Source organism: Peromyscus maniculatus, chromosome X (genome assembly GCF_049852395.1).
Source record: "Peromyscus maniculatus bairdii isolate BWxNUB_F1_BW_parent chromosome X, HU_Pman_BW_mat_3.1, whole genome shotgun sequence".
Taxonomy (NCBI): Eukaryota; Metazoa; Chordata; class Mammalia; order Rodentia; family Cricetidae; genus Peromyscus; species Peromyscus maniculatus.
Window position 1 is genome coordinate 52,219,086 of NC_134875.1, and position 25,311 is coordinate 52,244,396.

The 25,311-nt window shown below is 38.8% G+C and overlaps 1 long non-coding RNA gene across 1 annotated transcript; it reads left to right on the forward strand.

Moving 5' to 3' along the window:
• The first annotated feature begins 1,848 nt into the window (after window positions 1-1,848).
• Window positions 1,849-24,794, forward strand: LOC143270738 (uncharacterized). The gene is made up of 3 exons (XR_013047975.1): window positions 1,849-1,900; window positions 11,086-11,169; window positions 23,763-24,794. It is a non-coding gene; the product is annotated as an uncharacterized LOC143270738 (long non-coding RNA).
• The last annotated feature ends 517 nt before the right edge of the window (window positions 24,795-25,311 follow it).

Sequence of the window (25,311 nt, forward strand, 5' to 3'; positions counted from 1 at the left end):
AGATATATAAGGCGTGAGGACCAGAAACTAGAAGCTTTTGGCTGGTTAAGCATTTGGCCTGGTTATGAATTCAGGCTTTTGAGCAGCAGTTCAGCTGAGACCCATTCTGGATGAGGACTCAGAGGCCTCCAGTCTGAGGAAACAAGACCAGCTGAGGATCCGGTGAGGTGAGGTTAGCTGTGGCTTGTTCTGTCTCTCTGATCTTACAGTGTTCACCCCAATACCTGGTCCAGGTTTGATTTTATTAATAAGACCATCTAAGATTTCTGCTACACTACCTGTCATCAATTTTTGGCCTAGTTTCTCAAGGGAAGGGACCCCTATTTAGAAAGTCTTTTAGAATAATCATATCTTACAAGATACTGCCTATGTTTTCTTCTAGATGTTTCAGTATTTCATATTAAATTCTTTGATCCATTTGGAGTTGATTTAGATATGGTTTAATTTCATTTAATGGTTTAATTCAAGATAATAGATATGGTTTAATTTCATTCTCACACATGTTAACATCTACTTTCTCCACCACCATTGTCAAATATTAGATGGCTTTAATTATGTGCACTCATGTTTGAATCTTCTATTTTTGAAAGACAACTTTCAAATTTTAGTATTCTTATACAATGGACTCTTTCAAATATGTATGCATAGTAACAATGCAGCATAGTAACAGTGCAATGTAACAAAACATATGGAGGGAGTTCCAGAAAACATATGGAGGGAGATAAGCCAAGGGTTATAACACAAAGAAAATATACAAGCAGAGTTATGATGATAGTATCCTAATTAAGTACAAGTTTATAAAACACATGCATAGAAGTTACAAAATTATATGTATTCTTAATATACAGATTTTAAAAACAAAGATTTTTATGAAATCAAAGCGTACATACAATAACCACATTGCTCCATTTGGTGAAACGAATTCTATTATTGTGTATATCAAAGACAGGAAAAGTAGCAGCAATATTTCTGTAGATAATGTTATGGGAGTAAAGCCCCAAAGACCTGCCAGACACAGTTGAAACTCAGAGATATGAAACTAGATTCCAAGAAACAGAGAGAGATTGGAAAAGAAAAATATTAGAGGATAGAGCAGTAGAGTAATGTTCCTTAGAACTATGGGAACTGCCTGTCACAGACCTTAGAAGTGATCTTGAAGAGCAAAGGCTGATCTAGTGAGAAACATATGTGTATCTGGGAGGTTGAGGTTAGGGTTCTGTTCAAATGAAACACCAGATCTTTGAGGACACAGATTCAGTAGAAGGAAATGGATCAAAAATCTTGGGGAAAGTTCCAAGCTTGAGTGAAAAGGCATAATCTATTCCTTAGATTGGAAGTGCAGGAAGGAATGGCTTTCATTTGAATGAGGAGGTGAAGGGAAGCTCTGAGGGTACAGTGACTTTCCAAAGAAAGCAGAGTCCCAAAGTGTTAGGAACAAAAGACTGACAAGGGGGCTACTAGGCTTGTAAGTGACATAGAAAGGGATAAGGAGAGGTGGCCTAAGCATCTTCTCCCTAGGAGATATAGTTTACTGGCTGTCAGTGAGCCTCAGAACCTCATAAGAGGTGATCTGAGGGGCCGAGTTCTGTCTCTGAGAAGAGAAAGGTCACTAACATGTTGCTGTTGTTTAACAGTGAGGATTTGAAGACCAATTTCCCTGAGACTTAGAAGTAAACATCTCATCTTTCCTGCTCTTCAGAGAACAATATGGCACTGGTATGAAAAACACTGTTGTCAGAGGTGGGGCGGTACACGTGAGGGAAAGCAGGTTGGGAACTGCAGTCTCTCTGTTAGGGTTCCATTGCTCTGTGGCATCATCACTGAACAAACAAACTGAAAGAGCCAGGGGTCAAGTACAAATGGTGATGTGGGAGGCAGACATGGCACCAATACATCTGAGGTATGTTGGATTGATAAATTAGATACCTTTTTTTTTTTCCCCCAGAGAACCATCTGGTTCTCATTAAGCATACTTTGTACATAGACAATGGGGATGATGAGTTCTTAACATCATCAACAAGAATATCTGCTGACCTAAAAGAGCCTTTTCTGGGAAACCTGTGCTTTATGCCACAAGCTAAGGAAAGTCATTCACAGAATTCAAAAAGGCCCAAAAAAAGTCAAAGCTCAGTTTGTTTTAGAACTTAGGTTTTCAAAATTTTAATCTGCTAAGTAAAATCATAATGTATTGAAATACAGAATGTCAGGACAAGAATTTTCTAAACATTTATGTGCCAAATATATTACAACAATGATCAACAAATGATGATCTGAGAGCATTGTCTAGCTGCTACATTTTTTTTCCCTAAACAAATGCATTGGAGCCCAGTGACATAATTATATTTATGTCATTTGTAGCTAGAGTTTTCCTGGTCCTGCCTGGCCCAGGGTCAGGATAAATCTTTCTCACCCACCAATCCCGCAGCTGCTCAGACCCAACCAAGTAAACACACAGAGACTTATATTACTTATAAACTGTATGGCCACAACAGGTTTCTTATTATCTAGTTTTTATATCTTAAATGAACCCATATCTATTAGTCTATAAATTGCCACCTGGCTCAAGGCTTAGCGGTATCTTAAGATCTTCTCATGGCAGCAGCTGGCAGCATCTCTCTCCTCAGCCTTTCAGTTCCCAGAATTCTATTCTCTGCTTGTCCCGCCTATACTTCCTGCCTTGCTACTAGCCAATCAGCATTTTGTTTATACAGAGCGATATCCATAGCAGTCATTGGCTGTTTTATCGGGTATTATGGCAAAGCTAAGCAAATGAGAAACACACTATATCGTTTCCAAAGAATGGAATAACTCCCACCTGGTACACCACTGAAAAATGTGCCACCTTCTCCTTTCTAACAATAATTATGAGTGTTTCTTAACCTGTCATAAGGAATATTATGCCTACTGTAATTTCAGTGACATATGATGCAGTTTGGCGGTAGTATTCATTAATGAGGAATGAATCTAGGGTCTTCAACATGGTAGGCAAACATTCTGCCACTGGGTACACCACAGTCTCATGATACACCTTTAAAAGGCTAGAGAAAAAAGTAAAAACCTTGTGGGAAAAGGATGCTTACTTGGAAAAGTTCCAAGACATCTGATTCGTGAAAGCAGACACTCAAAGGCGCCTGAGCATAGCAGTCCTCTCACCTTAAGTCACAGAAGCAAGCAAGGGAAATCTCTGATGGTGACTCAGCCTCTTCAGGCTGCTCTCAGCAAGAGCTGCCAGACTCTCTCCCTCCCACACAGTGGGAAGAAGCAAGCACCTGCATCCTAAACCTAATGCGTCAATTGCCAAACAGACTCACACAGACACAATAGCATCACGACTCCTTGCTGGTTGGTAATTGATTCATAATTTAAACCACTGCTCCTCTAAATACAGCTGACTCATTTCTCAGGGCACAGCCTTATTGAGAGCCCACATAAACACCAGCATGCTGTGTTTTTCCTGCAGCAGGGCACTGTGAGTATAGTTTGGGGGATCTAGGCCATTCTTCTCAGGGACAGAGCCATCATTAAGCTGTCAGTCACTCAAGCCATCTATCAAGTCAAGACGTGAGGCACCACACACAGGAATAAACTAGCTGTATTGATGTTGTGAGATTTTTTATGAGACATAATTTTTCAGACACTATAAAATGGTAGGAGTTTAGGATTGTCCATAGGCTCTAACTGCCCTTCAGACTCGTGCTTGGGAATTATTTGCTTCCACATTTTCTCTGCTTGGTTGGGAGAGGATGTCACTCACCATTTGCAAGCTCCCAACTTTGCTCTGACACTTGGTTGACAGAGCCAATACCCAGACTCAAGGATGCCAAGGATATATAAAAAATGTATGGCATTTCCTGAAGTCCATGCCTCAGTGACCCTGTGATAAGAAGCTTCTGTTGTTTGCTACCAAGGGGCCAACCAGAGGCTCCAGTCCTTCTGACTGCCTTGTCATGAAAAGTCCTGGCAGTCACTCATCAACCAGCAGAGATAAGTTAGCTCTGCTCACTGCTGGGCTGTGCTAATCCCGTCATAAATCACTGTGGCAGTGGATGGACATAGTCCCTTAGTCCCCAGTCACAAGATGGAGAACCCCTCCCCATGGTCTATTACTTTTATCCTCCCAATGTTAGCACGGAGGGAGGCAGATTCAAAGGTCTTTCTTGTGACTCACACAGCTCTCTGGAAGTGAAGGCAGTGACAGGCAAAGTGCCAGAATCTGAACTTGGGGGACTGGATGCAGATCACCGAGCCCAGGGGCTATGAGGGAAAGGAGTTTGCCCTCTGAATAAGACATAAAATGAGAAGTGACATATTCTTGTAACAGCAGCCCCCAGAGGTGTCACAAAGTAAGTTTGTTTTCTTGTGAGTGGGCTCCCTCTGACCTCTCAGGACACTTCAGACCAATGCCATGACGTCAGAAGCTAGAGTTGTCAACGTCTCCAGGTGCCAAGGAAGCAGCCAAATGCTGAGTTCTGCCTTTCCCAGGACAATTAACACAGATGAGTCTCTAAATCAGTGACAGGTCAACTCCAAGTCTCATTTCTTGGAGTATTTCCCTTCCCTCAGGCAATGCCACAGTCTCCACAGCACCTAGGAAGACTGCTCCACAGGCTGTCTCACACACACAAGATAACTCAGTGTGTCTCAAGCTCCCTCATGCTGAGATCCTTGAATACAGTTGCTCATGTTGTAGTGACCCCTGACCATGAAATTGTTTCCGTTGCTACTTCACAACTGTAATTTTTCTACTGTTATGAATCTTGATGTAAATATCTGAAATGCAGGGTATCTGAGATGCGACCCCCAAAGGGGTGAAGACCCAGGGGTTGAGAACCATGTGATAGACAGAGGGAGATGTCTTGGGAAGCAAATGTATGGCATTGACCAGCAGCACAGACATGCATCAGCATCTACAGATCTATTCAGTATAGTGTTAAGAGCCTCTTCTCCCCGATTTAAAGAGCAGAGACAACTGTCCTTGTTATTCATTTCATGACTAGGATGGATAATTCCCATTGTCAGTTTGATTGAATTAAAAACTGCCTCGGGCATTAGTGAGTCACTGATATGTCTGGAGAGCGTTCTGAGAGATGTTTAAGTGGGGGGCAAGAGAAACTGGCAGTGTGAAAGGCACCAACCATGGGCTGGAGTCCCTGTCTGCATACTTAAGGAAAGAAGAATGGCCTCATGAAGCATGTGCTCACTCTAAGAACTGGGAAAAGAAAGCAGCAGGATGAAGAGCTCAGGGCCAGCCCTTGCCACATAGTGAGTTTGTTGTCAGCCTGGCTGACATGAGCTACTTTATTACCCTTTTCATTTACAGAACAATAGAGGAGCAAACAGGCCCTCTGTGAAAGCTTGCTGACTCACACCTGCCAGCCACTCCATCAGCCATCAAGTGGAGGGCAGGATTGTTGTGGGTACACAGTGAGTTGTAGGCCAGCCTAGACTACAGGTTAAGACCCTGTCTAATAAAACAAAAATGTGAAAGATACACAAGGAGGGAGAAAGAAGAATGTAAGGAGGCAGAGGGTGAGGAGTAAAAGCAAAAGAGGAAAATGCAGGTCTCTGCCTCCATGTTGTACCATGGACCCGCAGCCTCTTCTGCTGAGACCTCACTGCCACTATGCATAGAGCTCTTCTGTGTGCTCAGCTAAGATGAACCTTTCCTCCCTCGGGTCTGTTCTTTATTTTGGAGAGTTTAATTTAATCACAACATTTCTCTCTTCCCTTCCTCCCTCCAAACCTTCCCATGTACCCCTCCCCATTCTCCTTCAAATTATGATCTCTTTCTTCACTAATTACTGGAGAGATGGCTCCATGGTTAAGGCTTTCCGTTTGTCAAGTATTTGGTCTCATCAGTGAGAAAAGTAACTAATAAACATGAGATTCCACCATGCTCTTCCTGGGATACAGAGGAAGCCCCACCCTGGACCGCATCATCTGTACATGCAGTCTAAAATAGCTGCAACCTTTGTCTGTGAGTACAAAACAAGGTGTGTGCCCCCCTGACCTCCTGACTCTTGGTCTCTCCTGGGTGTGAAATAGTGTTACAGTTCCCTGGGTAACCTTTTCCACCAGAGAGCAATTTAGAAGTTGGGGATTAAGCGTGTCTAGGCTACTTCAGGGAGAATGGTGAAGTGTGGTCTTCAGCTCTTCTATCCCCTAGTCTCCTTTTCTGAGACACAAAAATGTCTACGTTGCCTCGGTGCTAGCTTTGGTTAGAGGACCCAAAAGGACACCATCGTTCACCTGGGATGTAAAATAAGCATCTGGGTCAAAATCTGAAGGTAATCCCTGGTCACAGGAGCCACATCTGGACCACAGGAGCATCAGAGCCTGTATTAGGAGCATTTAAATTGCCTGCTCATAATTACATGCATCTGTAACATTTGTCACAGGCCTTTTGTACCCCCTCATTTCCAAATAGGGAAATAACAAATTAATGGCCAGTGAAATAGTAAAACAATAGCTTCACTTGTGATAATTTTTGATCAAATATGTGATATCATTTCGTAGTCTTCCATACTGCAATCATGAAAAGTCTGAAACCTGTATAGTCATGTTTGTTTAGTCTTAGGAATCCCTGGTGGGGCTGGGCCGTGGTAGTGCACACCTATAATCCCAGCACCTGGGTCACAGAGTCAGGTGGATCTCTGTGAGGTCAAGGCCAGGCTGGGCCTATTGGGTGAGTTCCAGGAAAGGTGCCAAAGCTTTACAGAGAAACCCTGTCTTGAAATACCAAATCAAAAAAATAAAAATAAAAAAATAAATAAAACAAAACAACAACAACAACAACAACAACAAAAAAACCCTGTTGGGAATAAACTTGCTAGTCCTGAAGTTCATACAAATCAGAACTGTGGAACTCTAATCTGAATTATCTGTTTTATATAACTGAATCAAATACTCATGTTTCCTAAGAATTCATTACTCCTTCATGACTTTTAAACTTTGCTTTCTTATGTCTCATTAATTTGTTGTAAATTATTATATAACCCTTTTTATTCCTATTTTCTTCTTAAAAGCAAAAACATATTGATTAAATGTTAAAGCTAGAACTTGCAAATTCTATTGAAGTCAGTCATGAAACTTCCACTACTGTATATTCCAGTTTTCTATGTCACCTTGCTATGTTCATGGGAAATCTACATATTTGGTGGGGTAGTTTGAATAAGAATGGCTGAAAGGGTATATGGCAGTGCAGGTTCCTGGCCTCGGTGGTTACAGTGGTGGCAAGAGTCAAGAGCCATGGTACCTTTTACATCTTTATTAGGAGAAGGAGAGAGAGAGAGAGAGAGAGAGACAGAGAGAGAGAGAGAGAGAGAGACAGACAGAGAGACAGAGAGAGACAGAGAGAGACAGAGAGATGCAGAGAGAGAGACAGAGCATGCAGAGAGAGATAGTGCAGGCAGAGAGAGACAGAGTACACAGAGAGAGCGCATGGGAGTGCACATCTGGCCTTTAGGCTGGGATGCAGTCTCCTGCTGATGACGTAATAAGGCACCAGATGAGATTCTAGAGCTGCTGAGCTGCTGTGCATATACAGAATTCTTGCAATGGCCCCTTTAGGCTCTTATATTTGAATGCTTAGCCTTCAGGGATTTGTACTACTTGTCAAGGATTAGGAGGTGTGACAGCGGTGTAGGTGTGACTTTATTGGAAGAAGTGTGTCATTGTGCATGGGCTTTGAGGTTTCAAAACCCTAAGCCAAGTCCAGTGTTTCTCTTCTTTTCTTGCTGCCTGCGGGTCCAGATGTAGGAATCTCAAGCTACTTCTCCAACATCATGTGTGCCTGTATGTCACCATGTCACACCATGATGATAATGGTCTAAACTTCTAAATATGTAAGCAAGTCCCAATTAAATGTTTTCCTTTGCTGTCATCACGGTGTCTTCACAGCAATAGAATACTGACTAAGACATTTGATAAGAGATGAAGAGTTTATATGAAACTTCTTGAGATTGTTATTTTAATGTCATTTCATTCCTGACATGAGATTACTTACCACCTTTCATTCTCTGATTTTCTTTTCTAAACATTTTGCCTTTACTTTCTCTTGTTATATAGATTACAAATAATTTCGTTTGGCATATTTTGAATTATAGACATATGAATGCATACATATCCCATCCTACCATACATCATATTTTAATAAATTAATATCATCTACAAGAATATACAGAATTATAAATAAAAAACCTCATGTGATGTAAAGTATTGTGTGCACAACTGGATAGCAAGGGAAATATACCCATGAAACAGCAGGAGAGTTCCATTTTTAATTAAACTTAAAATATTTTCCCTCTCCATTCTCTCTCTCTCTCTCCCTTCCTCCCTCCCTCACTCTTTTTTTCTTCCTTTCCTTGTATATGTGTAGTAGGTTATGAAATCAGAAGAAGACCACAAGGAGGTGGTGCTCTTAAGGGAGTGGGAAGAGGGATGGAAACAAAGGCTGATGGAATACGTGTGAGAGTGACATTAAAGCAGAATGGAGTGTTACATTTGAAAGTGAAAGAAGCCCAGGAAGAGAGGAATAGGGGAATGAGACAGGGCAGTAGATAAGGGAAATGAATAAGAACAAAATATAATAACATAGATATGTGAAAATGCCAAAAGGACGTTCGTTACTCTGTAAACTAGCTTTTACATTTTAAAATATATTTTAAAACACAAAGGCCGTCTGGTCTAGCTGATAATTTGTGGGCCAGGTGGGACTCTGTCTAAAAATGCATGTTGGATGTCATCTGGGGGTCAACTCTAGAGAAGATTGACTTCTGGCCTACATAAGCATGTGTACCTGAATACACACACACACACACACACACACACACACACACACACACACACATACACACACACACACATACACACACAGGATTGTACAGAAACATAAATGTGAGAAACTGAAAGTATGACTTTCCAAACATTTATACATTTCTTTAAAAAGTGGACCACATTAACAGTAGTGTCCGTAGACTGAAGTTCATTTTTGTCATTTTCATTTATCATTTATATCACTGAAAGTTAGTATTTTTACTATGTAATCTCTAGAAATTTAAGAATTGCTGAATGAAATTTTTGCTTAAAATGAGCAAGTAAATGTCTTTGTTAAATTAACACGCAGTTCATAATGATACAATGTGATTGAGAAAGATATAAAACATGACACTGTAAAAAAATGCCCACTTCAGAATAAGCAAAAGGCACTTGAGAAACAGCAGATGCAGGAACATTGAATCTTTCAGTTTCTTTCTGCAGTCAGAAAATTTAAACTTTGATGTGAGAGATGTACTCTTTCGACCAGAAAAGAGGACTGTTCTTCACCGAGGAGTCACAGCCGAGAGAATTCTGTACAAATAGACCCTATTGAAATGAATCTTATCTTCCTTCGTCCAGCCCACATACTTGTTACCTTTCCAGAACTGCTCTCTCTGTTCAAATAGAAAAACACTTAGTTTTTTTTGTCACTTCCTTGAGTCTTTGTTTCCGTATGAAACTTTGGATAGTGATTTTTGGCATCGGATTTGTAAGACAATTGAGGGAGACTTTAGGCCTTTATTAACATTTTATTTGCCTTAGTAGTACCCATTTTGTTAGCCAAATTTTCAGAACATAATGGTAATATTGGAAAATAATCATAAACATTTTTAAAATTGGAAATTTCACTTAAAATCTTTACAGTCTCCAAAAATGTATTCTGTGTCCACCAGCAGAATCCAATGGCAAGAATCAAAGGCTAATTAGGCACTCCTTGCACAGATGTTGGCTTATTTTAGGACATAGAAACAAGGAAAGTGACTGAGTGGCTGGTGCTTCAGCTGCTTCAGCTGCTTGTATCTCTTCTCTTCTCGTGAGTAGCCAGTGTCTTTCAAATTCCATGGTTGGAGCAGGGGTGGGAAGGTGAGGGAAAGGATCAAAACCAGATTTGCCAATTTGCCAACCAAATATTTCACTGACTCAAGGAAAGACAGAAACACACATGCATTCTCTCTCTCTCTCTCTCTCTCTCTCTCTCTCTCTCTCTCTCTCTCTCTCTCTCTCTCTCTCTCTCTCCCCCTCTCCCTCTCCCTCTCTCTCTCTCTCTCTCTCTCTGTGTGTGTCTTATAGTGATCATAGTTACCAAAAAGCTTGTTATAGATGCTTATAAATATTCTTGCAAACTGGTTTTACCGCTTGTTATTAGAGAGCATAACCTAGTTGTCATAGCAACCAGAGTATCAGCTTAAAAAATCAGTCTTACATTAGCTTTCCACTGAGATTAAGAGATATAAATTCATCCTCAGAATTAATATAATGAATGAATGAATATCATAATAGAAGAGATCGTATTATCATTTCCCAAAACATTACCACTGGAATAAAATAAGAGGAGTTGTAAACAATGGGATTAAATGAAAGGAAAGGCTGGTTAACTCTCTTTTCAGTCACTTCAAAACTGGTCTCAGTCAATCTCTATTTAGGATCATGGTAGAATCTGAAATAACTGCTTCTAGTGCTGAAGGGAACCTCAAAATCAATACATCTCAAAACTCACCCTAACCCTTGCACAAGCTTGCAAGAGCTTGAGGTAAGAACTCTCACAAGGTTAATGCATTCTTTCTATTGCATGTGAAATTCATCCTGTGGGTCAGAAATTTCCATCACGGATCAGTGATTCACATATGACTCATTATGCCAAAGCTAAATAAATAAGGTAGAAGCATAAAAACTTAGAATTTGGCCATTGAGATAGTTTTGTGCTCTCTGTAATATGTGAGAATGAGATTTCCTCTCCTCTAATATCTTTGTTGATAATGGACCATTTGCTTGTAGTAATGTTCAGGAGTATAATGATGTCATATTTATGGATATTTGTTAGCTAAGGAATAATAAAGAGGAGAAAGCTCAGTATTAGTCCTCCTAATATAGTATTTGGGTAACTAACTGCTGAAGACTTGCTTTGGCTAAGCATACTGGTACATTGTTAGATTATTAATGAAAATTGTAGTGTGATTACAATGATTTCAGAAAAGGTAAACTGACTTCTAATTATATGACAAAATGGTATAAATTCACTTCCTTTCTTCTTTCTTCTAAATACCACAGGGATACTTCAAGAATCAATCATCAAAGGATTCTTAAAGTGTATGGATGAAGTTGTCAGGTCAGGGGAGTCAAGACAACACCACTGTGAGTTCCTCAGATTTTCTTTTTCTCTGATGTATATTCATTCCTAGCTCAGTTCTAGAAATCCCTGTAGCCAGGAAGTTCCAATAGGCATAGAGGGAAAATAATAAGCAAGGAAAGTGTAGTCTTTGTGGCCAAAGGAACTGGACAAACGGGGTACAAAACAAAGACAGAGTGTGGAGATTTATTCTGTCCAATGGTGGGAACAGTGGGAGTAGGATTCAACAACACAGCGGTTTCATCAGGGCTCAGACAGCAATCTACCCTACAATCTCTACACGGAACTGTTGTGGGTCATTAAGTTGTAGCATCAGTTACCAAGGTCCTTTGTTTTATGAACTCTTATCCAATGACATTGACCAGACAGGAGGCACCTTCTGAGATCAGTGGGAAACTAGCAGAGACAGAACACAGTGAAGGAGATAATACTGGCTCTGAACACTGACTTGCCGTTGAAGATCAAGGTCACAAACATCAGCTAAGGTCTTCAAGCTAGACCCAAATAGAGTGACTGTCTATTGAAACTGAATGTTACTGTCGGTTAAAGAACCCTCTACCGTGATGTTCAAAATGTCCAGGCTTGAATCAAAAATAGCTAATGAAGATTAATAGGGTACTACATAACTGTTGTCTCAGAACTTGGTATGCTTGGTAGGAGGACCACACATTTGAGGTCAGATTGGGATACTTTTCATACCAAGATCCATGGCAAACAATTTGAATAAGCTAAGTGAAACGAGCCAGACACAAAAAATGTTAAATATTGTATGGTCTCACAATTCTAACAAAGTTGTTCTTATAAAAATAGGTAGTAGAGTGGTTTCCAGGGGATAAGGGGTGAAATAACTGGAGAAATATTGGTCAAAGGGTGAAAATCTTCAAATTATAATATGAAGAAATTCTGCAGCTCTTATGGGTGGCATGGGTGGTGATGAGTGTGTTAGTCTGTAGTAATTTTTAAGCAATGCACATTTACATCAAATAACAGTGTTGTATGCCATGAATATATGCAACCTTTTATTTTTCAATTCAATATTTTGTAGCAAAAATAGGTAAGACACTTGATTGTGCTCTGATACAAGAGAACGTATGAAAGAAGGTACATATGAGGTTACTGCTTTAGGAACTATGCTGTTCCCTCAGACAGTAGTGAAATCTACTAGTACTATAGATTATCTTTTCATAGGTAAGTGCTTTATATACATGTTATGTTAGGATTTCTTTTTAAATGTGAAAATTAAGCATGTTTCATGATGACTTCAGAAACTTGTTGTGCATTAGGCCAACACTTGTTTTCTATAGTACATGGTTATTCACGTTAGATTACTCTATTTCTTACAAACAAAAAGAAATAAAGACACTATTCTGTGGTAGGCTGAGAAACACAATAGTAGCAATAACCTACCTTAAACATTCTTGAATCCACAGGGTGTAGCAGGCAGGTTTGTAAATATACTTTAAAAATACAAGCCGGGCCGGGCGTTGGTGGCGCACGCCTTTAATCCCAGCACTCGGGAGGCAGAGCCAGGAGGATCGCTGTGAGTTCGAGGCCAGCCTGGGCTACCAAGTGAGCTCCAGGAAAGGCGCAAAGCTACGCAGAGAAACCCTGTCTCGAAAACCAAAAAAAAAAAAAAAAAAAAAAAAAAAATACAAGCCGGGCGGTGGTGGCACACACCTTTAATCCCAGCACTCAGGAGGCAGAGCCAGGTGGATCTCTATGAGTTCGAGGCCAGCCTGGACTACCAAGTGAGTCCCAGGAAAGGTGCAAAGCTACACAGAGAAACCCTGTCTCGAAAAACCAAAAAAAAAAAAAAAAAAATACCAAAGGACGTTGGGTGTGTGGGTGAGGGGGTCTACATGTGTAGGTATGTTTGCTTATATGTGCATGTGGTCATCCTCAAGTGTCACTTCTCAGGGGCCATTCACATTGGTTTTTGAGACAGGATCTCATTGGTAGAGATTTTACCAAGCAGGCTAGTTTGACTGGCCAGTGAGCCTGTGTCTCTGCTTCCCCAGGACAAGTGCAGGCCAGCATGCTTGGCTTTTCACATAGGTTTTGAGATTGATGCTCAGGTCCTCATATTTACTAACTAAAAAACAAACAAACAAAGAACATGCTTTTGATGTTTCTTTCCTTGAGGATAAAATGGGGGAAGGAAACAAAGACACACACTGCATCTTTTATATTTTATGACAGAAGATGGATAGTGGTAGTACTGCTGGATTTAGTACCTGAAATTTAAGAATGGCCAATTAAATTTGAATTTTTAAAATCATTTTTTTTTGCCGGGCGTTGGTGGCGCACGCCTTTAATCCCAGCACTCGGGAGGCAGAGCCAGGCGGATCTCTTGTGAGTTCAAGGCCAGCCTGGGCTACCAAGTGAGCTCCAGGAAAGGCGCAAAGCTACACAGAGAAACCCTGTCTCGAAAAAAAAACCAAAAAAAAAAATCATTTTTTTTTACTATGTACAGTGTTCCACCTGGATGTATCCCTGCACGCCAGAAGAGGGTACTAGATCTCATTATAGATGGTTGTGAGCTATCATGTGGTTGCTGGGAATTGAACTCAGGACCTCTGGAAGAGCAGCCAGTGCTCTTAATCTCTGAACCATCTCTCCAGCCCTAAATTTGAATTTTAAACACACAAAAGATGTTACATAAGATATGCTCACATTAAAAATGTGTTAGTCCCTACACCCAAAGCTCAGGGAATATCTTGGATGAGGGAACAGAATGATTAGAAGAGTCAGAGTACTAAGTATACTAAGTCAGAGTATTAAGAGTAGTACTAAACCAGAGTACTAAGAGGAGTGCTGTGAAATAGTGTCTTCTGGACATGACAGGGAGGTTGCTCCCATGAACTCCTAATTATTTGGATACCTGTACAAGCATATACCAGTAAACATTTCAGTATGAATGGGGGAAGGACACACAAGGGCCTACCATTAGTTGAAGAGCTATAGGTTGTCCATGGTTGCTGAGGGAGGAAGAGTCAGTTTTCTTCAGAGACATGCTCCCTCTTAGGTCGCCCATTCCCAAGTGGCAATGCCTATACTCAAATACATAAGGGCAGCACTAATTGGACCCAGTAGGGTTACATACATACATACATACATACATACATACATACATACATACATACATACACACACTGAATATATGTATACATTCATACATATTCATACACACATATACATATATATGCAATGTGTGTGTGTAACATGAAATCTAAATGGTCTTTTAATAAAAAATCTCAGTGCCAGATATTGGGGTAAATGCTGAAAGATCAGAGAGACAAAGGAACAAGCCACCTTTTACCTCTAGGACTCCTCAGCCTGAAAAGCCTCAGCTGATAGGCCTCTAGCTGAAAGGGATGCTTCTGCAGAAAAGCCTCTAGTTCCAGTCTCCTCATGCCTCATATACCTTTCTCCACCCAGGCATCACTTCCTTCCTAGTGCTGGGATTAATGGCATGTGTGCTTCCCAAATACTGGATTAAAGGTGTGTTCCACCACTACCTGGCTCTATTTCTCGACTAGACTAAGTCAATCTCATTCCAGGGTGGCTTTGAACTCAGAGATTCAGACGGATCTCTGCCTTCCTAGTGTGTCACCACTGCCTGACCTCTATGTTTAATCTAGTGGCTTGGTTAACCTATTGATTTGATCTTCAGGCAAATTTTAATAGGGTACATAATATATCACCACATTTCCCCTTTTATGTCTAAAATAATAAAAGGTTTCAACTAATATAAGAAAAACTATGTACAGTAAGTGCAATAAGTATATATAATATATACAGTCAAGAATTACATTAACAATGTCCAGTCCATTAACATTTGACAGATTCAGAGAAACTACTCCATTATTTATCATATTTTGGTGAGTCCAAAGTGTTGTACCTAATTCACTTTCTATCCTAAATTATATTACCAACTGAAAACTATCTTTTGATGTCTTTCAAACTTATACACTTTACACCTCTTTAGTGAGTTTCTTTTCTAAATTTGTTAAAAAGAAAAACTATAACTATCTAATCTTAAACTCCCTCAGAGACTCAAGAAGGAAATATATTAACAGAGTAAGCAGGAAGTACAAACAAGCAACTTTCAAAAAAATGTGAGATGACAGAAACAGCTGGCTGCCTGGAGAGTTACCCAAGGTTCCTCTATAATGTTGGGGCATCCGTCTTGGGCCTACAGGCCTAGAATATCTGACAAACTTTTCTGTGAAGCAGGAATTTTTGAAGGGCTGTCCTACCTTGTCTTGACAAGGTTTGACAGTCCTTTCTTCTGTGTCCTGCTTATCCCATTTGGACAGCATACTGTCAGTAGTTGACGCAAGGGTATTTTCTTGCCCAGTGGCTAACTTTTGTCACAAAGAATGCAAACTCCATATGGAGTTTCTTTGATGTCCATCATCTTCTCTGAAGTATATTGGTGCTGCCAGGAGCAGATATGTCTCATAGTCATAAAAAAAGAATATGTTATTAAAACGTCTTAAATATCATATTCTGTAGATCTCTGAAGGGTTTGAAGATGACCTGTCTATCTAAAATATATCTCTGTTTGATCTTGAAAACATGCCTAACATAAACTACAAATTTGATTGTAGTGACTAACTACTAAGTTTCATTTCTTTACATCCTAATTAGTTGGTAATAACTTTCAAGGACTAGTAATTTGTATTACATTGTTAAATGAACTGTATAAGTACAATACTTTGAACAAGAGTAGAAATATATGTACAATATGTTCCAACAAAAATAATATCAAATTTGTATCAATGTGCATAATTTGTATACAATATATGAAAATCCAATCCAATGTAAAATATTCAAAACTAGTAGTTGCTTTCTAAAAGTAGATTCAATAATCTACCCTTTTATCCTATTATTTCTCTATTTTTTATCAGAGAAGATTTAATAATCTACTTTTTTATCCTATCATTTTTATATAATACATTTCTATGTCATATCCCTCTTTCTTCTTTTAGAAAGGGATTGACTATGAGCAATAACAATTTTAACCAAACCCTTAACAAAGACAAATATCCATAATTTGGGGAATGTGAGCATAGTTTTCTAGGCTACTTCCTGCTGAAGTACCTTGTGGGTACTGGTAGTCTTATGGGGACACAAAGAAAATTTAGGATTATGGTCAAGTCCTGATTGGAGTACTCTGTGAGGCTGTATCATCTCAGCTGGCTATCTCAATATTGTCCTGAGCAGTTTGTAGTCCAAAGTTGATCTTTGGGTGGTGTTTGTCCTCTTGGTGGCATTATCATTGTCCTGATGGAATTGTTGTTGTAGGGCCCCATCATCTTTTTTGGAGACTTCAAAGTTGCTATTAGGTGTGGTCATGATTCACTGCAGAAAATCTTCATGGGACATTTTTTTCTGGACGATTTGTCCTTTTTTCTTCAGTTGTTTCATTTTCCCAGTGTTCTTCAGATTCTTTAGCCTTCATTCTCTTGAGAGACAAAAAGAAAAACCCTTCCCCAACCCTAAATTGGGGGTGTTCCCAATCTAATCTTTATCAATTTTGAATTATAGTTTCTCCTGAATTTTTGTTCTCTTTTCTATAGCTGTTCTATCATCCAGAGCAGTATGTTTTTTTTTTTCAATAGTCATTAGGCTAATTAGGTAATTGCTCTGGGAAGAAGTTTCTTCCATGATGACAGGAAAGAACTGAACAGAATTTGACATGGGGGCATATAAGAGGCCCCTCAGGGAGTTTTCCAATGGCAAAGACAAGGGATTACCTTGTCTGTCCCTTGTTGATCTACATTCATTAGTCCAATGCCCGCATTTGCCACATCTTCGACATAATCCAGAAGTGAGGGGCATTCTGTTGGGATTATTCCTTGAAAAAAAAGTTCCTAGAACACCCTCTTTACAGTCCCCTTTTAGGTGACCTTGTTTACTGCAATTGAAACATTTGACATTACTATTTTTCTTCAAGCCTCTGGAAATCACCTCTCCTATCCAATCACCTCCTCATCATGATCATGAGATTCAATATTTATTGTATCTCAGATCTATTCCTCCAAGGGTGCTGATCTTACCTTTAATGGCCTAATTACCCTTTGCATTGTGCATTAGCATTTGGTATCATTCTGTTTACTGTTACAAAGTCAGTCTTTGTAAGAAATCAGTGAAGGTTTCTTTTGGGCCCTATATAACTTCTGTAAATGACTCAATTTTCTTTCCTACTTCTTCAATTCTGTCCAAAGCATTCAAGGCTGGCATTTGACATAAAGCCAGGGAAGGGTGGTCATCATAGAGAGATTGCCTTTATACATTAGCAAAATCTCCCTCTCCAATATGATGATCTTGGGAGATTTCCATACCTCTAGCCCTACTTCATTGTTCAGTGTCTTAGCCTCATCCTTATATCAGGTCCTCCATTGTAATTGGGGACCAGCTTCTAAGACAGTTGTAACCAACTCTCTCCAGTCTTGAGGGATAATTCTATTACAAGTTGACCACACGTTTAACATATGCTTCAAAAATGGGGAATGTATACCATATGATGCTATAGTATTTTTGAATCTCTTCAAATCTAACATTTGTACAGGAGTCCATTCAGCTCTTACACAGCCTTGAGCATTTGGCAGTTCCTGTAAGGTTACTGGATAGATTAAGGTTGGCTGTTTGAAAGCCTTAGGCTATTTCTCTGTAACCTTATAATACAGTGTTGAGATTGGTTCTCCTTTAAATCCTTCTGTCTGGGTCTGAATATTTCTATGAACTGTTTGAACAAGTTTTTCTAAAATTTTTATCTTGGCACTCATATTAACCAACTTTTTAAGTAATAAAACAGAATGATCAAACAAATAATATTTATAATTGACATTACATCTATCCCATCAACATTAATTATCCTCTCACTTAATTGTTCCATTTTTAGACCTTTAATGTATAGTCACAGACCAAATGCCTTCCATTGTAAAAATGTTTCCTGTTTTTTAATGTGGAAAAAACTTTCCTTTAACTAATTCCTCCCTTTAAGAAATCTTAATTGACTCACCAAATCTGCTGACAACAACGATTCAGATGATGGTGTGGCAACAGCCAGAGGACTGGGCTCAGAGAAAGCCAAAGGGAAGAAACTACAGAACTGGCTATTTGTGTGGGGGAATGTGTGAAAGCAGCTAATTCTGGTGTGTTTGGAGCCTTGGTCTGGGGAGTTTGCTGCAGAGAGGCTGCAACAGAAAGTTAGCCAGCAGGGTAGGGACTCCAGGCCCAGGTGGGGTACAGGCTTTTAGGCTGAGACACCCCTTTCAGCTAGAGTTCTTTCAGCTAGAAAGACCTTTTCAGGGTTAAGAGTCCTAGAGGTAAGAGGTGTATGTTGCTTGTTCCTTTGTCTCTCTGATATGTCAGCATTTACCCCAATATCAGGCTCCGGGTTTTTATTATAAGACCATTTAGCAATTTGTGTTACATGTGTGCATAACAATAATAACTATAGAGGAAGAGGACAGGAATTTGAAAGCAGAATATGGGGGACATGGAATGAATTGAGAGGGAAGAGAGGAGTAGTTATAATGAAAATGTATTCATATATGAAATTATCAATAAGACAAACTAAAACTGTTGTGTTGTGCGTCTGAAATTCAATTTTAGTTGAGTAGCCTATATTGTTTCTTTAATTGGAGTCATTCACAGATGCACATTTTAATCAGAAAGGCAGCTAGGAAGATGTGTGCAGGCTTGAATCTCAGTTCTGCCACTTAGTAGCTATATTATTCTCAGCGCATCCTCACTGTTTCTTATTCTTTTTTGTTGTTTCACTCATAGTTTTTTTTTAACATTTCATAGAGAACCTTTTCAATTTAACAGGCAATTTAACTTTCCTCTCTATAAAAGTCACAATCAGTCAACAATTCAACAAGCTGACATATATTTATTATTCTCTTTCATGTATTCAATAGGCTAAAAAAATCTTTTATTATTCTCTTTCATCCATTCTTTCATACCTGAAAGACTGGAGACTTCATGTAGCCTCTATAAATTTAAATGACTAAGAAATGAGGTGTGGAGTTCAGAATCCAGTGGTATATCTTTCAGTAGAAATATTGTTTATAGTGAGAAACTTATGTATGTGAACTGGGTGTGTGATTGTTTCATCATCTATTAATATTTCCATGCTGTGCTCAAATCTTTGTTATAAGATTATTATATTCCTTTCATAACTAATATATGAAAGCAACTTACAAACAAAGAAGCCTTTTGAGGGGGTAGAGGGCCTAGACTAAAATGAAATGTTATAAATATAAAGTGTAGATAGATCTAAATATGTTAATATAGACAGAGACAAACTAATCAGATGAAAAATCAGATTATATATCACAGAGGCAAAATTATATCATTTCCATTCTATATATACAGAAAGTTATAAATACCCTATAGTTTAATCTTAAGACTTGAAGACACATCTATATCTATAGTAAAAGGTTTCATATACAAAATGAATAAAATTAATTTAATATGAAATAAGGGGAGAGGATAGCCAGATGATGCTGAAGAGAGTCAGCAGTAGTACTACAACCATAATTATGGAATTTAACTAGAATAACACATTTTATCTGACTTACACACATAAATAATATCCTTTGAAAAGCAATAAAGTGGTATAAAATATGTATGTTGAAAATACATCTTAGAAATGTTTGACAAGCTAGTATTAATACAACATTAAAGAGAATTTCTAGAGAATACTTTTATTGAGAATTTCACACATGCATATAATAGATTTTGATCAAATCCACTCTCACACTCCATTTCCTCCAATTCCTCTTATTCTCCAATAATTTACCCTCCCAACTTCAAATGATCAGCCCTGAAAACATACATACAAGTAACACTCATTATATAGACCAAACAAGTTATATTTAGGAATTATCTTAGGGTTTCTATTGCTGTGAACAAACACCATGACCAGAAAGCAAGTTGGGGAGGAAAGGGTTTATTTGGCTTACACTTCCACATCACTGTTCATCATAAAAGGAAGTCAGGGCAGGAACTAAAACAGGTTAGGAACATGGAGGCAGGAGCTGAAGCAGAGGCAATGGATGGATGATGCTTCCTGGCTTGCTTAGCCTGCTTTCTTATAGAACCCAGGACCACCAGCCCCAGGGTGGCACCACCCACCATGGGCTGGGTCCTCACCTACCAATCACTAATTAAGAAAATGCCCTACATCCAGATCTTATGGACATATTTTCTCAATTGAGGTTACCTCATTTCAGATAACTTAGTTTGTGTCTAAAGTTGACATACTACTAGCCAGCACAGGAATATATATATGCATATAACAACAATCTGTGGATAAAAGGCCATGGATTTGAAAAAGAGCAAAAGGGGGTATATGTAGCTGAAGTTTTCCTGTGTCCCACCTGGCCCATGGTCAGGACAAATCTCTCTCACCTGCCAGTCCTGCAGCCGCTTGGACCCAAGTAAACACACAGAGGTTTATATTAATTAAAACTGCTCGGCCATTAGCTCAGGCTAACTACTGAATAGTTATTACATTTAAATTAACCCATAATTCTTATTTATATTTAGCCATGTGGCTTGATACCTTTTCTCAGTTCTGCCTTCACATTTTTCTTCCTCTGTGTCTGGCTGGTGACTCCTGACTCAGCCTTCCTCTTCCCCAAATTCTCCTTGTCTGTTTATCCCACCTATACTTCCTGATGGCCACTGGCCAATCAGCATTTTATTTATCAACCAACAGGAACAACACATTCACAGCATGCAGAGCACCATCACCCATCAGGTATAGGGGAAGATTTTGAGGGAGAAAAGGGAAAGGAGAAATGATGTAATTATATTATAATCACAGAAATAAAATAAATTTTAAAGTACATTTTACAGTGATCAAAGCAACTATTCTTCAAGAAATCACATATAGCCAAAAATACAGGTCAAATAAAAAAATTAATACTAATAGAATTACATAGAGATAGTAATAAATTCAACTTAATAAAATTCACACAAATGTAAAATATAGAATTTGAGAATTTGTAAATAATAAATTATATGGACTGAAAGAAATAGATTCTAGAAAAAGTCTTGTACTGATAAAAACAGAGTGGCAGGGGCTGGAGAGGTGGCTCAGCAGATAAGAGTGCATATTGCTCTTACAGAGGACCTGAGTTTTGTTCCCAGCACCCACCCTAGGCGGTTTACAACCTCCTGCACCTCCAGCTTCAGGGGATGTGATACCCTCTTCTGGGCTCCACAGACACCTTCTCTCATGGGCACTAACATTTCATCCACCACATACACACATTTTTTAAAAAAAGTTTTTTAAAAAAGACAGAGACAACTTGTTCTCCAATGAAAATGTAGGCTATGACAAGAAATTTCCAGGACATTGTGCAAAAGAAACTGAGGGAGAAGTAACAATCAAAGTAAAAAAAAAGGCTCAAATTGTATTCCAAAAGTAATGCAGAATGTCAGACAACACATTCAAGAAATGCTATTGCAAAGTCAAGAAGAATCCCAGAAGAGCATGATTGGAATAAAGAAATGCAATGTTATGCAAGACACCCTCAGAAACACAAGTGTGTCAGTCAGGGTGCTGTGAGGAAAACAGAAAGCACACAAAGGTAGTAAGAGAGGATTTCAATAGAGGGACTTGCTTAAGCAGGGTTGGGATGCCTAAATAGACAAAGAAAAGACCACGCCTTGAGACATGGGGGTGTGGGGGTGTGGGTGGAGGGGGTGGAGGGATGGGGAGTGAAATTCTTTACCCCCAAAGTTGGGGGCAGGGAACTAAAAGAAGATTATGGTATGTTAAGTACTCCCAAGGGGTTATTTTGCACTTCAGAGATAATGCTTAATACTTGGAGGAAAGGAGATTTTCCACTGGTTCTTTCTAGAGAGGCGCAGAGCAGGTAAATTACAGTCAAACTCTTATTTCTGTGGAGTGTGGAGCTTCATGTTTAGTGGTGAGCCCCAAACTCTCAGAAGAGTACACTATGACCCATCAGTGTAGACCAGACTTCCAAAGAAGGGTAATCTTAGTGGGCGGCTGCCTGGCTTTCATAATTCAGACATAATTCTGAGCCTTGGAGTTTCCTGAAGGGAAGAGACTATGAATAAAGTCGGAGGGCAAAGTCTTCTCTCTGTCCCTGTCTCTGTCCTTATTTCCTTTCCTCTCCCTTCTTTCCTCCCCCTGCTCTTCTTCCTTGCTTTCCTTTCTCAGTGTTCTCTTTTTCCCATCCTTCCTACTGTTTGTTATATACACATACACAGCATCATTAATAATGAGAGACTTTCTAAATCAGAAGCAGAAATTTGATCATCTCTCTGTGTGCCATGTCAACTTCCTAATGTCAGAGGCTAATCTTTTTTCCTGTCATCACCATTTCAAACCATCAAGATAAATGGGTAGTTTGAAATTTGTTATTTGAAACATTTAATTGACTGATTATACAATTGCTAACATAATTGTTTTAGTCATTCTGTTGAGAACTATACAATAATGAAGTATAAATTTGGAAGCTATATTCTGTTAACCTCTATACCAAGTGGAGGCTTTATATATATCTGAAAGAAAAAAAGTCCAGGTAACAAATCCTCTCAAGCTTTTTACAAGGTTAACCCCCAAAGCACTAAGGCCCACTGGCACAAATTAATTTTTGTGATGAATTTGATAACCATTAGCCTCCATGCAAATTAGAAGCTATGTCCCTGGATCATTCATTCTGTATGGCATAATATTTGGAAAATTGAGGCTGTATGTACATACAGTATTTCCTTAATATAGTCAGAAAACTGCATTGTAATGTGGGAGCCACTTATAATAATCTTGCATACTAATTATTTTAGCTATTCAGTTACATTTCCTGCTCTAGATGCAGTTTATGATTGATTTGCCAAACCACAGGGGATATTTCATATTCTATTGGTTTGATGCTGAGTGTGTAGAGAAATTTATGTAGCTCTCTAAAGTTCTAATGTTTTGCTTTTCAAGATTTGGTGATCAAGAGTGGTTTCAGAAAAAGAATTTTGAGGATAAACTTTCTGAAGTAATTGTGGAATTTCTGAGCTGTCACACCTATCTGATTGGATTTAAAGAAGCTAAGGACACCATCTCTCCTAGTAAAATGGTTGCAAGTATTCTATGTTGTGATGTTGATACAAATCATAGAAATGCTGGCTTTGGTGCAATATGACTTTAATCCCAGCATTCTAGAGCAGAGGCATGTGGATCTCTGAAATTTTGAGGTCACGCTGGTCTATATAGTGAGTTCCAGGGTAGCCAGGCCTACGTAGTGAGACCCTGTCTCAAAAAAAAAAAAAGCAATATATCTCAATTGCAAACTTCTAATCAACCATGTATAAAGAGCAAGGAAGTAGGTGTCTATGTGTATGTCTTTCAGTGTTTGGAAATCTAATCTAATTCAGTAAATGTTGAAAGACAAGGATGTGATCAGAGATTTGTATTCCCATAACAAGCCCTGCATAAAGGATATGAAAGCTTCTATGTGTGTCGTTACAGAGAGTTCTTATCTTGTGTAGTTACAGGAGTCAGACTGCTGACAATCAAATACAGACTATCTTCCTTTGATTGGCTTAATTACAGTGCATGCTGAATTCCCAGACCTTCAGAGGCATTGATTGGGGAAGAATAGTATCCTGTATCTTGAAATGAGAATGTGTGAAAAGATCCTGAAGAAGCTGGGGACATAAGCCACTAACATTTAATGAGTCTTCTTTGTCAAAAGGAGTTTTTTTCCACACTGACTATTAGTGGCCTCTCTAGCCCCATCTGAGAGGACTGAAACTACATTGCCTAATAAAATAGTAATGACTATTTTCAGGGTATGTATCATATGAGTTTATGCTGATTGTCTATAAGATTCATCTCAATATTACCCCTGTGCCTCTAGACTTATAACCAGACCCAAGGTCAGCAGGTCTTTAAAAGTAAAATAAAATGTGTGGCCTCTGCACTATGAAATAACTGATTTTAGTTTTTAATTTTTATATTCAGAAATCTTGGGAATATGTGGGGAGATGGATATTGAAGATATAGGATTGTGGTAGATGGAAGACAAATTTGAGTAAGGCTGAGTGTGTGTTACAGTCTTAGTAAACTGAGATTCTGTATTTAATTCTACAGCCTAGGCATTTAGGAAGTGCTCTGACAGTTGATTCGTTGGTTGAAACATGAAATAGGATCCAGCCACCAAAGTGGCTCACAGTAGGTGAATTCCATACCAGACTTGTTTTGATATAAGGTAGAGAAGCTCATTAAATATTTTAGGTGGATTTAAATGGTAGAATGGATTTGTTACTTAAGAACTGCTCACTTATATGGGGAAGTCCATAAGATATACCTGTTATCACTCACTCTGATAAATAAATTGGTGAGAGAAGCCTCAGGCCAGTATCTTTAGAGAGCTATGCTATTGTGTTACTAGAAACTAGATTCTGAGGCCTGTAGCAACTACTTCCTTGCAAAAGAACAATGGGAGACAAGAATTAGTACAGAGGAAAGGACTTATGTACAATGTGAGGCAGAACTTTGGTAAAGAAAATTTCTCATCATCTCTCTACATTTCCTGTATCAGTGTTACAACTGATAGTAAAACTGAAACAAGAGCCAGGGAATGTGAATTTAGCTGTGGGGTAAGTTATCAGTCTTTTCCTGGGGATGTATAGTTCACAGGGAACCATGACTTCTTACTACATCTATTCTCAGCATGGAAGTTCTTGAAGGAAATTAAATTTTTTAGAGTTTATTATTTCGACTATAATAATTATTCTTCAGCTCTAGCCAGATCTTCGAGTGGGCACTAAAGGAAATCAATTTAAACCCCTAATGCAATGGAAATAATAGGATCCAGGAGAGTATCTGGGCCAAGAGGTAGCACTCAACCACAAAAAGTAATTGTAGGCATGGTAACTGTTATAAACAGCAGTACTGAATAAGCACTCAGAATAAATAATATAGACCTGTGGCATTTGCTACATCACCATGCTGTTCTTAGAGGTGAAATAGGGAGACTATGAAATCATTACATAATATACATGAACAGAAAGGTTATATTTCATTCCAGGTAAATAAAAATCTAATTTGATTTATGACAAAGGATAATAATAGTCCCTCAATCAAATTTCCATAGTGA